Source organism: Pinus tabuliformis, chromosome 3_1 (genome assembly GCF_031772625.1).
Source record: "Pinus tabuliformis cultivar Carrire ecotype Pingquan chromosome 3_1, CPIR1, whole genome shotgun sequence".
Classification (NCBI taxonomy): Eukaryota; Viridiplantae; Streptophyta; class Pinopsida; order Pinales; family Pinaceae; genus Pinus; species Pinus tabuliformis.
The window spans coordinates 392,271,289-392,288,691 of record NC_142301.1 but is presented as its reverse complement, the minus strand read 5'-3'; the positions used below and the strand labels follow the sequence as shown (position 1 = coordinate 392,288,691).

Here is a 17,403-nt window from a genome sequence, read left to right as displayed (position 1 = left end):
TGGTTTTCATCTGATTGCTAAGGTGTATATGCAATTTTACGGATTTTTTGGTAAACCTTTTGCCTAGTTCTCCAGAGTAGTCACTTTTGACCCTTTTCGGACTCCCTAAAAGAAAAGGTTCACCTGAGCATTTGTCACTTCGGGCTCACTAAATATTCGAAGGAGACTAGAGTCATCTTTTTGTCCTTTTCTCGACTCTTAAAACATGAAAAGGTCAAGTTCAGTTCCTTTGTCTTAAAATTTATTCGGCCACGATTCACATTTACCCGGTTAGATCTTGTTTGTGTTAGCTTGAGTAGGGTCCTGTCTCGTTAGATTCCCTAGGATTTTGTGAGTTTTTCATCTTGGTGGAATTACCAATTTCGTCTTCATCCTTTGCCGAGATACCGGTTGTGAGTGAAACTCTTCCTATTATTCTGAGTATACAACCGATTAATTCTCGTGCTCCAGGCGACGAGACTTACGAGTTTCATTGGAACCCTGTTTGGGAACCTTTTGAAGACGGTATCCCTTTTTGGGAATACACTTCCCCTCGTATTTTGGCACCACTATTTTCTTCCGATATGGAGGAAGTATCTCCTACTTCAACTGAAGAATCTGTTGCGACGAGCGGTGAAATTCCCACCGCAACGGAACCTATACTTGTTAGTAGTACCCCTACCACTGGGAGACTACCTCCAGGCTATAAATCATTACAGGATGCTATGTCTTCTAGAACTCCCTCCACGAGTTCTATTTGGTCACAACTCGCTATTCCCACCACGGAGCCTTTTACTCCACAAAGTCGTAGTACGTCTGTTACCTCAATCCCAACCATTCCAACGGTATGTGTAGCTTCTTCGACTCCCGTTCTTAGTGGTCCTTCGGCCTCTATATTCGGAGTCTTTGATCCTGCGTCAAACGTCCCAGCAGAGGGGCCATACGACCAGTATTTATCACATCTTGGTAGGCCTTTGTCGTCTCAACCTACTGTTGAGATTTCAGTCCCATTGTCAATTGATTGGGGCCCCACCTATTATCATGGTGGCCAAGTATCGTCTGCGCAATCCCAAGGACCACCTAATCAAGACCAAAAGTCTTACACAAGGCGACCTGGGAGCCAACAAGGACAACCCTTCCAGGGACAACCTTTGGCCTCTGGTGGTCCATCTTTCACCTCTTATGCTCAACCTTCTGGTAACTCAGGTCAATCTTCCGTTCAACAAGCCCAACCTGGTATCCAGCAAGGTTATCCTACTGGACAAATTGGTCAATCGAATGTTCAACAAAACCAACCTAGTGTCCAGTATGGTCCAGCATCTGGACAAGCTGGTCAACCGTATGGTCAACCCACCATCCAGTATAGCCAAACACCTGGGCAAGTCGGCCAGCCTCAGATCCAATCAGGCCAACCAACTGCCCAGCCCACTCGGCCATCTGGTCCGTCAGGACAACCCTTAGTTGTGCAACAACAACTCCACCCCCAGCAAATGCAACCTTCTGGGCAGGTGGGCCAACCTCAATATCAACTAGGTTATCCTTCCGGCCAGATAGCCCAACCTACAGGACATCCTTCTGGCACTGCTCAACCCGGTTTTATGCCCCAGGCTGGACCCCAGACCCCATCCGGTCTTCAAATGCAAGTTGGAATTCAATCCCAACCAGTCTATCAAACTCAGCCTGTTTCTCAAACTCAGTTTGGAGTCCAGCCACCTTATGGTTACCAGCAACCCCAAGGGCAACCTTCGTTTGCCCCATATCAAAATTATCAACAACTGCAGACAAATCCTTATCAGAATTATCCACAACCGTATGGTGCTCCTGCAGGACAGTTTGGTAATCCATGGAACGCTGGGGGGCAGAACCAAAATCCCTACGGACAAAACCCTATGGGGCCAAATCCATCCGGACAAAGCCCATGGGGGCAACCACCAGTGGGTTGGAACCCTGGTGCTCCATCCTACCAGCAGCCCCAGATGTCCTTCAATCCTCAGTTACCTTTCTTAGCAACCTTAGAATTACCGGATGTGTCCAAACTGACCAATGATCCCATTCTCCATAATCCGTATTGGCCTCCGGTTCCGACAAAAATTCCCGGTGATTGTCCCAAATTCGATCGTAAAGCTAATGAAGATCCTCAAGCTCATGTCATGACCTATCACTTGTGGTGTTCATCCAATTCATGGCTTGATGATTCAATTCGGCTTCGCCTTTTTCAAAGGACTGTCACTGGCTCTGCAGCTAAGTGGTATATTGAGCTCACTCGCGGATCCTTTCAGGATTTTAACTCGTTGGCTATGGCATTTCTCACTCATTTTCAGTTGCCCATTCGATATGAAACGGGTACACACCTCCTGACATCCTTAAGACAGACAACAACTACGCATATCTCTTATCATATCCATGAATGGAGACGGCGTAGACGTATGATCAAATTTTGGATTCCCGACCAACTTCTTACCGACTGGTTTACGACTTCGTTCGTTCCTCCAATAGCCCGGGACATTGCCATGGGGGCGTGTGTTACTAAAGAGCAAGCTATCGCGCGCGCTCAGTACCTTGACTTGGTTTATTCTCAGTCTGGTATATTGTATGATTATTTTCCTGATGCCCCGAGACCAGGAACATCCAAAGCCCCGCCAACACCAACTGTTGACGGTATTATTGGTTCTGTTAACTCGTCCTCAAAGAAAAATTCTGCGAACCCTGGGAAGTAAAAATCAAATGCTTCGAATGAACACACTTCTCAGGTTACACCCACTTCAAATATTACTTCCGAGGTCAATGTCATCCAATCCACCACGGCAGACAAAGCCTCAAAAGGAAAGAAGAAAGGAAAAGGGAAGAATAAGCCAGATCGACCTAAATAGGACTCCCCTAAACCTCCACCCGAGGAAGGTGCCAAGCGCAAACCCAAGTATCCTTGTCTTATTTGTGATGAAGATCACTATACCAAAGACTGCCCTAGGCGGTCCGAAGTTAGTCGTTTGTTGAAAGGCGCCCCTGGGACTCCTGCAGTGCTCAAAGAACCCTTTCCCTCGCAACAAACTCAAATGGTCGTTGACCCCTCTCAACCTCCCTCTTCCTTCGGTTCCCAAGTATTTATGGCTGGGACGATACCTGTCCACATCAGTACTCGAACGAAAGAATATTCGTCGTCTTCCGGGAAAGAGCCTGAGGTCCCCTCTAGTTCTCCTCCGTTCAGTTCAGGCCCGCTCCACATCGAGAGACCTAGCACTGAAACGCCTATTCGACCCCCTCCAAAAGGAGTACTCCGGAAATCTTCTTACAACCCAAATGCTCGTGATGCACAACACTACAATATTGTTGAGGACTTAGCTCAGACTCCGTCGGCTATGTCCGCTTTAGAAGTTCTCCAGAGCTGCCCTTCTCAGAGGAAGTCCTTGTTATCGGCTATCGGTGGCATAGACCCGACCGACTCGGATTTGATTACTTTTGACTTGGAATGCCATACGCAGAGACTGCCTCACCAAATCGCATTCCTCATATAGGTTATTATTAATTCCAAAACGATTCATCGTACAGTCATTGATGAAGGTCCTTCAACTTGCATCATGTATGTTGCCTGTTGGAAAGCTATTGGTTCTCCGACGCTAAGCCAGTCTCCCACCACCTTGGAAGCTTTTGATGGAAGAGCATCCCGTCCTTATGGTATACTCCAACGTTTGCCCATATCTTTGGAAGGGAAGACAGTCGAGATGGAAGTTGAAGTTGTTGATGCTAATCTTACCTACAACCTCCTTCTGGGACGTAGCTGGATATATGCGATGTAAGCTGTAGCTTCATCTTTGTTTCGTATCATCTGTTTACCTCATCAAGGGAAGATTGTTACCGTAGACCAACTGACATTCTTCGCTTCCTCTTCTGAAGGCAACATCCCTTTTGTGGAGCATACCTCCAAATCATCTGAGAGTCTGGGAGCCGGGCTTTTCAAAGATCCCGCCCTCATGGGTGTTTTTCCACTCCCACCTCCTAACATCACTTCTGTCAATATGATTACTACTCGTTCTGATCCGTGGATCCTTCCTCCCACTGATCAAGTAGAATCTTGGGGCGATGAGATGCCGTTGAGTCCTGCTGAGCTCAACTACGTCAAAATCATTGCTGCATCGGCCCCCTCTTCTGAACCTGCTCCTTCGAGCAAGGTTCCCAACTCGTTCGCTCCATCCTCATGGCTTGGAGATGAGATTTCTTCGGACCCTTTAAAAGAAATATTCCCTTTTGACGAAGCCATTATTGAGACTATGTCTCCCGAGGAACCTCCTTGGCATGATTCTCACCATCGTTCCTCGTTTCTCCCTGCCCATCAGGATATGCTTACTTGTCTCGAGCGGTTTGCTCCTTGTCTCCCATTTCAAACCCTTCAAACACCTATCCAAGTTTATCAAGTGTCCTCTGAAGGAAATATGGCGAACATCACGCAAACCCAGCCTATCAACATCTCTGCGAACCCAGGGATTGTCGAACATCTGCACATTGGAGTCACTTGTACTCCGGAGGAGATTCGACTCTATACCAATCTTTTTCGCGAATTTCGTGACGTCTTTGCATGGTCCTACGAAGAAATGCCTGGCATTGATCCTAGCATAGTGGTGCATGAGATAATCACGTACCCAGGTGCTAAGCCTGTTCGTCAACGTTTACGCCCTGTACACCCCCGCAAGGCTGCAACTATTAAGGCGGAAGTGGAAAAGCTTCTTAAAGCTGGTTTTATTTACCCTATCCCACTCACAGATTGGGTCTCCAACATCGTGCCTGTGACTAAAAAATAGGGGACCATCCGTGTTTGTGTCGATTATCGTGATATTAATCGGGCCTGTCCTAAAGATAATTTCCCCACACCATTCATTGATCAAATTATTGACGAGTGTGCCGGAAGCGAAATGTACTCTTTTATGGACGGTTTTTCTGGGTATAACCAGATCAATATTGCTCCCGCTGATCAACACAAAACCGCTTTTATCTGTCCATGGGGCACTTTTGCCTATAAGAAACTCCCTTTCGGTCTCAAAAATGCCGGTGCTACCTTCCAACGTGCAATGTCTTATGCTTTTCATGACATTCGCCACATTGTACAACCATACCTGGATGATCTACCAGCTCATTCAGCTAAACGTCAGGACCACCCTACTCACCTTCGCGATATCTTTCTTCGCTGCCGACACTACTGTATCAGACTCAATCCTCACAAATGTGTCTTCTGCGTTGAATCCGACCGACTTCTCGGGTTCATCGTCTCCCGAGAGGGCATCCGTTTGGATCCCCTTAAAGTCGAGGCTATTGTGAATCTTCCTCCCCCTGCTTCTTTACAGCAATTTCAAAGCTTGCAGGGTAAAGCAAACTTTTTAAGACGTTTCGTTCCAAACTATGCCGAGGTGGCTAAAGGTTTCACACAGTTTCTAAAGCGAGATGTCCCTTTTCACTGGGATACCATCGCTCAGGAATCTTTTGTGCGTCTCAAGGGTCTCCTTGTTTCTGCTCCATTGCTCCGCCCTCCGAACTATCATCGCGACTACATTCTGTATTTGGCTGCCGCCGACACCACTATCGACATGGTTCTTGTTCAAACTGACGATGATGACACTGAGCATGTTGTATATTATCTCAGCCGCAACCTTTTAGACACGAAAACTCGATATGCTTATGTCGAGAAGTTGGCTTTAGCCGTCGTTTCTGCTGTCCAACGCTTCCGTCGCTATATTCTCCTGCGCACTACCACCGTGGTTTCTGATTGCAACCCCATGACGTACATTTTGTCATGCCAGTTGCTGGGGGGCAAGTACTCAAAGTGGATTGTCATCCTCCAAGAGTTCGACTTGGAATTTACCACTGCCAAGTCTAAGCAATCCCTTGTATTCACTGAGTTACTTTGCTCTTTGCCATCTTCTTCCCTGCCCTCTCACTCAGAGGATCATATTCCGGATGAGACTTTGTTTCTCATTAGCACCCTCGATCCCTGGTACGAGGATATCATCATATATCTGCAAACGTCCTCCTTTCGCCCCGGCGTGCCCAAAGACGCTCGGCGAAGGATTTGTCATCAGTCTCAACCATACCGTATCATTGGGGACACACTATATCGCCTCGGTGCCGATTCTGTTCTCCACCGATGTCTAACTCTTGAGGAAGCTAAGCGTGTCTTGAATGACTGCCACTCTAACGCCTGTGGTGGTCACATGTCCGGATATGCCACTGCCCAAAAAATCCTCCGTGCTAGCTACTTTTGGCCCTCTATCTTTAAGGATTGCATTCTTGCCGTCCGCTCTTGTCATGAGTGCCAGATATACCAGCGGAAGATGTGAGCACCTCCCGCTCCATTGCACCCTGTTGTCACCGTCGGTCCTTTTGCAAAATTGGGCATTGATTATACGACCTGTAACCCTCGCTCGGCCGGGGGGCATGGGTTTATTATCGTTGCCGTCGATTACTTCACTAAATGGGCCGAGGCGATGCCTACATTAACTGAAGACGATCACACAGCGACGCAATTCTTGTTCAACCACATTATCTCTCGATTCGGCGTCCCTCAAGCCATCGTCACTGATCACAGGAAGCATTTCCGTAATCATATGATGACGGAACTAACAACCCAGCTGGGCTTACAGCACGATAGTTCGACTCCATACTACCCTCAGGCCAATGGCCAAGTTGAAGCTATCAACAAGATTTTGGTTACAATGTTTCAGCGTACCGTTGGCATGCATTAGTCTAACTGGCATTTGATGTTGTTCCCTGCCTTGTGGGCCTACCGAACCTCAGTGAAGGATGCCACCGGTTTCACTCCATTTCAACTAGTTTATGGACTGGAGGCTACCCTTCCAATCGAGTGCGAAATCCCTTCATTAAAATTGGCTGTCGAGCTACTTCCCAACACTACTCCGTTAGAAGAACGCCTTCTTTACTTGGAACAGCTAGATGAGACCCATCGCCTAGCCTCTTTGGCCATCGAAACAAAAAAGAAGCGAGTCAAGACTCACTTCGATCAGACTGTCCATCCACGTTCTTTTGTTGAGGGAGATTTAGTCCTGCTATACGATCAGGCAAACGATAAGCTGGGAGCAGGAAAACTCGAGCCTATGTGGCTAGGTCCTTACATTGTCAAGAAAGTTTTGCAAAAAGGGGCCTACGAGCTAATTGACTATGAAGGGAACCCTCTCGGGAAGCCCCGAAACGGGCTGTACTTGAAAAAGTACTATGCGTGATGCTTGTACACTTTATTTTGTACATACATGTACTTTAGCAGGTGTGTTGTGTGTGTGTTTTAGCTTTGAAGGCATGATTGCCGCTTATTGTGTCTTTCGCTTCTTGTGCAGATGTCTGATGCACCTTATGTTGGTTTCGCTGATGGTGCCTGCCGCAGTACTCGCAACTTGTCCTCTGCGGCGTGGGTGATCTATGATCCTCATGGCGAGTTGATAGATCTTCAAGGTGTGTGTTTGGGCCGTACCACTAACAATGTCGCCGAATATTGTGCTGTAATTGAACTACTTGCTGAAGCAATCAATCTCGGTATTCGTGCATTGGTAGTGAACCTAGACTCTCAACTTGTCGTCCACCAGCTCAACGGGCAATATTCCGTCAGAGACCATCACATTTTAAGGTTGTATTTACGTGTGAGATTGTTAGAAAGGAACTTTGATTTTATCACATATCAGCATATTCCAAGACAATTGAACACATTAACTGATGCATTGGCTAACCATGTATTAGATAGACATTTGCGTAATAGATAAAACATCATGCAAGAAAGCATATAAAGCACAATAATAATAAAACCATAGAAATAGGCATATGTATATATATGTGTGTCGCAATGTTTGCACCACGTGCATCATATAGTTCAAAAAATAATACATGTTCATCCTGATACATCCGGAGACGACATGTCCCTCAAAAAATATGCATAAAAGAAGCCTAGAAGTCTAATCGCGGTGGTGCTCATGATAGCACGTCACCGCGCGCACCAATCGTCTCAACAGACGATGGACACGACTCGGCACCCCCACTGTGTGCCTCTGGTATGCAAAGGGCACATCCGCCAGTCTAGCGTAACCCGGAATCCCTCGAGTGAGTCCCTCGAGATTCTGAACCAGCTCTTCCCCCATGGCACCCTCTGCTTGAGGGTCAGCTATGGGTTGGACCCTTCGCACTACATGAGACAAGCCTGCTGGTCGCTCTGGGCCAACTTCTGCATATACATACAACTGTCATCAGAACATGCATGTATTGACAAAAACAAAAAAAATACATAAAACATCAAAAAACAAAGAGATCATACCCAACTCCTCGTCCCACTCCTCTCCCTTTGGCAGTGGGAGGTCTGGATCCCCGGTGAAATTAGTCCCCGCGTATGGCCAATCCTCCACCATAATCAGCTGACGGCGGAGCCATATAAAGAACTCGGGCCGCTAGGACATCTGCTGGCCCCCTCCTCCTCTGGGCATCAGTGCTGCCCAGCGAGCCATCCTAGGCTCTCGTGGAAATGGATCAGCCACTATAGCTCCCTGAATCTGAAAAATGGGTAATCGTTCCAAGAAGAACGACACCACAATTGAGCCATACCCGAACTGTTTCACTCCTCCCCGCTTACACTTTGTAAGCTGCCTTTTGATATTGGTGGTCACCGCTGTAGCCCAGTAAAAAATGGTGGGGCTGAGGCATTCTGTCGCTAGTAGCAGATGATTCTTGCTCGCCTCATGGGGCGCCTGTACCCCGGCTGCACGAGTGATGGTGAACAGTATCACCTTGAGAACCAAGTCCCGAACGGTGGCAATATCCACCTTGGCACTGTTTTTCCCAAATTGTGCCCCTGGACACACTCGGGCCATCACCTCACCCATCTTCTCCCCGGAAGGTCTACTTCCGGTCAAGATGGGACTCGCCCCTCTCCGTGATAACCCAGTAATGAAATACACATCGGACACGTCAAGCTCTAATGTTTGGTCCCGTAAGCGAAATACTTGGTCATCAACATCCCAAGCGTCAACTATGAACTGCAATAGCTCGGGCTGAGCTCGCAGGTAAGAAGTGAGGAAGAATTTCTTGAGACCACAGTCTCTTAAGGCGTTCATGCATCCCTCGTCCTCTATAGCCAAGGCATCTACGGCATCATGTTCCCTTTCTTTCCATTCCACCACCATTTTGACTGTTTTCCTGCGCCCACAAGGATGAATAAATCATTATTAGAACACTGGTAAGCTTACAATCCAGACAAATTTAAAATGCAATGGGAAATTTCAAAGAAAAAATTAGGTTGCGCGGTTGGCGCGACCCCTTTAGGAAAATCACCCCATTAGCGCGGGTCCGTGCCGGATACCCGCGCCAATGGGTGCGGCCCTAAATTTTGAAATCCTCCTTGCAGAGGCTCAATCAGGAAGCCAAAATGCGAAAAAAATGTATGGAAATGGAGCTAAGGGAAGCGCCTCTTACCTGGAACCGACGAAATCCCGAATGGTTGCACGGATTGGCTGTAATCACCGTTTGAAGTTCGCTCCCCAAACAGACCACTGCTACTATTCAAAGAGGTAAAAAGTAAAAGTAATTCTATTTTTTACCATTTTCACCATATTTATAAACTTTTTGACTTATATTTAGGTTTAAAAAGTTATTTTTTGAATATTTTAATATATTTTTGGTCGAAGATGGGTTTTACGCTTGCTTCTTGTGCAGCGACAGGTCTTTTACGCAACTTCGATGGTGAAACAAGTTGTATTTTATACTTTTTCGGACTCGGTAAATACACGAAAAAGTCACTGTTGAGTCATCTTTCAGCTCTTTTTTGACTTGCTAAACATGAAAAGATCGTCGAGTTATCCCTCTTGACTCGTTAAACGTAAATAAGAGGCGGTCGTCTTTAAACTCTTTTCCGACCGTGTAAAAAACGAAAAGATCGTCGGACCCTTGTCATTTCAGGTTCGTTAACGGTTACGAAGCGACGTGGTTTCAATCGCTTTTTTACTTTTTCAGGTCGAAATCACTACTCATGAAAAGTACTCCTCGATCGTAATGGTCGGGCGGTTCTTTCGAGCATTGTTTTATACTTTTTCGGGCTCGAGAGACACAACTTTATGAAAAAGGACACCCTTGGAGTTTTCTTTTCTGCTGTCTTTTCAAACTCTCTAAACATGAAAAGACGCCGAGTTCTTCCTTTGTCAGACTCGTTAAAATTTGATGACATTGGAGTCCGTCGAGATGACGTTACAAGCATATGCTATCCCCGTCAAGCTTGTTAATAAAAATAACTGGGGTACTCGCCAGAAATGGTGGGGGAAAATGGAACCATAATTATTGTCGTGTCGGCAGTATGTCGCTCTTGAACATGGCACTTGTCTGCTTTCGTGTCTGGGTGGGGATATCTCATCTCATTTTTCACTTGCCTCCGTGGATTTGGGTAATCCTGTTTGACCTCTCATCTGCTCATTGCCTCGTCATCATGACCTTTGATCCATTGATGTCAAATACTGCCAATTCCATTGTCGTGCCGCTGATATGTTCAAGAGAAGTTGACCTCTGCAGAATAACAACCTCCTTCTGATAGCTCACATAATTTTGATCCACCACAACATTCTTTCTCTGTCTCATGTCGATGATGTGGGAAACACTATGGCCCACCTTCGATCAAGGTCACTTCCTGTCGACTTCAGCTCATTATCCAGGAAGCTGATCTAGAGACTCCCTTCCGGTGCCTTGGAGCCTGCATGCCTCAATGGCAGGTTCTTCGTGTTCGACGTGAGGTTTTCATCATTGGCCTCCGATCGAATGATTCTACGGGTGTTCGATGCCAGCTCACTGATTCACACGCTGTAGATTGTACCTATAGTACCTTGAGGGCCATTGTCATTATTGGTGGTACCTCTCGCGTCTGTTAACAGTTTTCATTATTGACTGGTAATCAGATGATGTTCGTGCATGTTCGACTTCAACTCATGTATTCACATGCTTGAACTTGTACTTTTGTTCGGGTCGAGATGGAGCGCAAGACCTTGGATTTTGTTTGTTGGAATCCAGGCTGTGATTTTGTGGATTATTGTTACATGACTCATTCATTGGATGGCTGCGACCATACCCGAGTCTATTCATCGATCCTCACTGGATGGCTGCGCCCATACCATGGATCTAGATTATTATGTACTCTGTTATGGATGGTTGCGCCCATACCATGGATCTAGATTATTATGTACTCTGTTATGGATGGTTGCGCCCATACCACATATATCATGTACTGGAGCTATCAGTTGTATCTCTCTATGTAGATTCTCTGGCGGCAACTGCATGTGTTCTTGTAAAGCATTTCACCCCTCTCTCTCTCTCTCGGGCCTCATGCTTTAGGGGGCATCTGTTACACAGTAATTTGTCACCATTGGTCACTGTCCCTGTTACCCCTTTCCCGCACTTTGAAGAACTCATTTCGGGACCTGTGAGCAGTGACATAACTTGAAAACACTTGCATTATGTTCCCCTAAGTATGGACTTCATATGCCTTGAAGACATCTCCTGCAGAATATCCCTAAAAAGTCCCCTTTTTCCATTAACGCGGATCCACAGTGTATCACCCGCGCCAATGAGGGAAATTATCCAAAGAGGGCGTGTCCATTGGCGCTCTGTCTCAGAGTCTTACCCGCACCAACCAAGTTTGGAAAAGTTTGTTAACAAACGCACGCCCGAGAGTTTTTTCCTTTCGACTCATGTGGCTTTTCAAGGATAATGCCAATCTCATGGATATCGAGATTCATCGTATCTCTATCCACAATAGCTTTTCGAGGATAATGCTTATCCCATGAATGTCTGGATTCATTGTATCTCTTCCTCCTCCTCCATCTATAAAAGCTTGCTCTGGTGCATTTGACAAGCTAGTTTTGAGCATAGGGAGAATGATACTGTCAGAAGTCTGAGAGATTGTTGTTGAGTCTTATTTGCATTCATAATCAAAGAGAGAGAGAGGCTTGCTCCTGATCCCGACAAGCTTTGCAAGACATATGTAGCTGATCACCTAGCCAAAGGAGGATTTGACTTCAGAACTTCGGTTGTAGACTCCTTTGTTGATTATCAATAATAGATGACTATCATTATGGTTCCATTCTTGCTGTTCATCATGATGATGATTGAATTATATCTTTTCTGACCGATATATAATTGCATCTATTGGATTTTATGCTCGTATTCGTGTCATTCTTTGCATGTGCAGGTGTCCATTCACGGAGATCGTGAGGATCGTGACCGGCCGGAGCAAAGGAATGGGAGTGTCAACTCTTCTACAACACTAGCGTTGGAATCCAAGTAGGTTCTCGTAATCCACCTTTAATTTGCAATTAGGAATCTGCATGATAGCATTGTTTGATTGTTGCTAGACCCATTTCGGGCTAGTGGGATCACCTCTGTAATTGTTGGAGAGGTAAATCCCCTCTGCGGATAGAGGCGATCCCACTAGCTCGAAATGGGTCTAGCAACAATCAAACAATGCTATCATGCAGATTCCTAATTGCAAATTAAAGGTGGATTACGAGAACCTACTTGGATTCCAACACTGGTGTTGTAGAAGAGTTGACACTCCCGTTCCTTTGCTCCGGCTGGTCACGATCCTCACGATCTCCATGAATGGACACCTGCACATGCAAAGAACGACACGAATACAAGCATAAAATCCAATAGATGCAATTATATATCGGTCAGAAAAGATATAATTCAATCATCATCATAATGAACAGCAAGAATGGAACCATAATGATAGTAATTTATTATTGATAATCAACAAAGGAGTATACAACCGAAGTTCTGACGTCAAATCCTCCTTTGGCTAGGTGATCAGCTACATATGTCTTGCAAAGCTTGTCAGGATCAGGAGCAAGCCTCTCTCTCTCTTTGATTATGAATGCAAATAAGACTCAACAACAATCTCTCAGACTTCTGACAGTATCATTCTCCCTATGCTCAAAACTAGCTTGTCAAATGCACCAGAGAAAGCTTTTATAGATGGAGGAGGAGGAAGAGATACAATGAATCCAGACATTCATGGGATAAGCATTATCCTCGAAAAGCTATTGTGGATAGAGATACGATGAATCTCGACATCCATGAGATTGGCATTATCCTTGAAAAGCCACATGAGTCGAAAGGAAAAAACTCTCGAGCGTGCGTTTGTTAACAAACTTTTCCAAACTTGGTTGGCGCGGGTAAGACTCTGAGACAGAGCACCAATGGGCGCACCCTCTTTGGAGAATTTCCCTCATTGGCGCAGGTAATACACTGTGGATCCACGCTAATGGAAAAAAGGGACTTTTTAGGGATATTCTGCAGGAGATGTCTCCAAGGCATATGAAGTCCATACTTAGGTGAACATAATGCAAGTGTTTTCAAGTTATGTCACTGCTCACAGGTCCCGAAATGAGTTCTTCAAAGTGCAGGAAAGGGGTAACAGGGACGGTGACCAATGGTGACAAATTACTGTGTAACAGTTGCAAAATCCACCAGAAAGGGAAGCTACACTTCTTACACCTAAATATATATTTATATGAACATAATAGAGCCATTGTCGGAATTCATAGATCTGAAATACCATGATGAGTTATGGCAACAACCTCTAGATTACGAGCATATACCTTTTAGATTTCGCAAGTGCCATAAACATGGACATCTATTTCGTGCATGCCCTTTGAACAAGAAAGAACCACCAGAATGTCCTAACACCAGTGGGAAGAACAGAGCAAAAGAAGATGCAGAGCATTCCAGGAAGTCCAGAGAAAAAAAAAACTTAGAAAAATTCACAGAACCCTAATTAGGGAACAAGTGGAAAGGGCCTCCACAATCATAATCGCTTTGAGATTCTACAAGAGGACGAGGAAAGTGCTGAAACCCCTGTGATGAACATGGGCCCATAAACCAAACCAAGCCCCCTAAGGGGAGGGAGCAACACCAAACGAAAAGTAGAAGCGAAACCACAAGAAAAATAAGTATCCCTACAAATAGTGGACCAAGCCAATATGGAGATCGACAGCTAGAAGGAATACCTTAGCACTAAATAACAAGTGATGAAATGACTACTAAGCGAATGGTGACACCTTGATGAGAGTTCTATCCCAAAAGATCAGAAATAGTTGTACAAGGATACTTTTCAATAATATCAGGCCAAAGAGGGCATGCTGGGGGTAGATCAACCAGAGCACTTGAGATCCCAAGCAAGCCAAGTGATGGATCAAGGATCGCAGGGGAAAGGAGGAAAGAAATGAGGCAGGAAGAACTTGAGTGAGTCCATTCAAATGGTAGGGGAAATGCTAGTAAATTCGGGAAGGGTGGTGCCACTGTCAGTGATTTTCCACCAACTCAATAAACCTTTGAAATGATAATTACATCTTGGAATGTCTGAGGCCTCAACAACAGAGGAAAACAATGGCGCCTAAAGGAGAGATTGAGAAAAGACAAGCTGAGTATAATAATAATTGAAGAGACAAAGATTGCAAAAGTCAAGCACAAAGAAATCATAAAGAGTTATAACCACTATTACGAGGTAATGACCCAAGATGCTAGAGGTAGTGCTGGTGGCCTGGCTATGCTTTGGAAACCCAACGGAGGTAACATTTGAGGATTGGGTTAGTTTATCGTGGATACTATCAGGAAAGTTTTACATGTAAGATCCAGATATTGGGTCCTCATGACGAGGGTTTATGGGCCTCACATTTCAGGAGAAAAAGGGGTCTTCTTACAAAACTTCTCCTGACTGAGGGAGGTATGCCTTGAAGATCTCTGGATAGTTGGCGGGGATTTTAATATGATAACATCGTTGGAGGAAAAGAGAGGAGGTATTTGTCGTACTGTGACAAAGATGGAATCATTTGGGGATCTCATAGCAAATCTGAACCTAGTCAACCTACAGAGAAACAATGGAATTTACACTTGGAACTATCGTCGGGCAGGAACCCATCAGATTGCCTTACGGTTGAATAGGTTTATGGCCTCGGAATACGTTATTAGTAGAGCCATTTTCCTCAAAGCCTCGATCCTTCCATGCATGGGCTCAGATCACTTGCCCATCCGATTGGAAATAGATTTGAAAACTTGACCGAAGGATCGCCCATTTAGATTTGAAGCCTTCTGGTTACAAGACCCCAACCTGATGAAGAAAGTAGAGGAATGGTGGAGCACCAGTGAGGAGAAAAGTAGAAACGCCATGCATACCTTCCAACTGAAGTTAAAGGAGATCAAACAGAAGACCAAGAAATGGAATCGAAAAGAGTTCAATCATATCATGAAAGACCAACACTAATTGAATAATAAACTCCAAAATTTACAACAAAAGATCAGCCAACATGGGCGAACGGATAGCCTTGCGCTGGAAGAAAGGAAATTAATCAACCAATTGGAGGAGAGGAGGAAGCAGGAGGAGATTCTATGGAAGCAGAAGCCTAGGGTCAACTGGCTGAGAGAAGGCGAATGGAATACCCACTTCTTCCATAAAGAAATGATCCAACACAACAACAGAACCAAATTCATTCCTTGAAGAACAAAGATGGAAATTGGGTAACCCAACACGAGGAGATGGAGGATCTATTGGTTCAACACTTCAAATCCATCCTAACAAAGTCGCCTCAAGATCGCTCAGAGGCTACTCAATGGATGATGAGGAATATTTTGCAACTTATATCAAGAGAATAAAATCTAGGCCTCATGCACACAGTGACGCAGGAAGAGGTCGAGTAGGTGGTGAAGGGAATGGCGAAGAACAAGGCACCCAAACCAGATGACTTTAAAGCATAATTCTATCAGGCTTCTTGGAACTTTATAGGCCCAGATATACTGGATGTGGTGGAACAATCTTGCCGGAACCAAAAGGTATCTCCTAGCTTGAATTCGACTTTCATTTCTTTAATCCTGAAATTCGCTAAGTCGAAATACCCCCAAGGCTTTAGACCTATCTCCCTTTGCAATGTCATATACAAAATCATAACCACGGTGATTGTTAAATGCCTGAAGCCCCTTCTTCCTTAGCTCATCTCCCTCGAGCAGATGGGCTTTGTTAAAGGTAGGTAGATCCTTGATGGCTTTGTCACTTCCCAAGAAATAGAGCATTCTTTCAAATCCCAAAAACTCCTAGGCACGATGATCAAGCTAGACCTTTCCAAGGCCTATGATCGCCTAAGATGGGAGTACCTCAATAATGACCTCCGAGATTTTGGGTTGGATCGAAGATGGATTAATTAGGTCCGGGCCTTGGCGTCTTCCCCTGTGTTCTCCATTCTACCCAATGACTCCCCATCTCAAACTTTTAACCCCTCACGTGACTTGCGCCAAGGTGATCCCCTCCCCTCGTTTCTCTTCATTATTGCGGCTAAAGGTTTGGGTCGATACCTTAAGAATGAAGCTATAAATTCCTAGATTATAGGCCTAAGGATATGGGGCAATGACCTTCCCATCACACACAAGCAGTTTGTAGACAATATCATGCTTTTTTGTCATGTGTCGCTTTGCGAGGCTCGTTGCATCAAAGAGGCACTCCTTGTCTTCATGGAGGCATAAGGGATAATGATCAACAATGAAAAATCTTGTATTTTCTTTTTCAATACCCCTAGAAACATACAGTCTTATCTAGCCCGAGTCCTGGGGTTTGGTATTAGAACTTTACCTTCCAAGTATTTGAGAATGCCCCTAATGGTTAACTCCCTAAATCCCTCCTACTAATAATCCTTGCTCCAAAAAATTACAGGAAAACGCAGTGGTTGGGCTTTTCGATGGCTAAATTTGGCAGGCCAGTCTATCCTTCTTAAAGCAGTTTTACAATCTATCCCAATCTATCAGCTTTCAGGAATAGCAGCGCCAAAAGCCTTGTGCACAAAGACAGTGGAAACATTTAAGAAGTTTCAATGGGGAGGAGCTAGGAAAATTAGAAAATGGGCGCTGGTCTCCTGACCAAACTTAACAAAGAAAAAGATGGATGCTGGCCTGGGCCTGTGAGACACCTATATCCTAAATTAAGTAATGGGGGCTAAAATTTGGTGGCGTTGGATGGGAGGTGGGACTGATCTCTAGAAATAAATATGTATGTGAAAATATAATATGCTTGTCAGAATGAAAGATATCTTAATATACCAATACCCCCCCAAAGGATTGACCATTTGGAATTTGGTGGCCCAAAATAGAGACCTTATTCAACAACACTTCTTTTGGGAAATCAGGGATGGGAAAACGACTCTATTTTGGAAAGACTCATGGAAAAAATGGGATAAAATTCTGATTAGAGAGGACCTAAGAGATCTATTTATATACACAACAGGGAGGAATTTTTATACGGTGGAACAATTATGGAAAGTAGACTAAGCACAGGAAGGTTGGCAGAGATGGAAGGAGAAGTAGGACTGGCCAAATCCCCCGGAATCGAATCAATGGGATTAATTAGACAAAGAGTTAGATTCAAGG

At 45.0% G+C, this 17,403-nt stretch overlaps 1 pseudogene; it reads left to right on the top strand.

Moving 5' to 3' along the window:
• Window positions 1–563: 563 nt before the first annotated feature.
• LOC149187368 (phosphoenolpyruvate carboxykinase (ATP) 1-like) overlaps window positions 564–17,403 on the top strand; it is a 78,942-nt pseudogene continuing 62,102 nt past the window's right edge.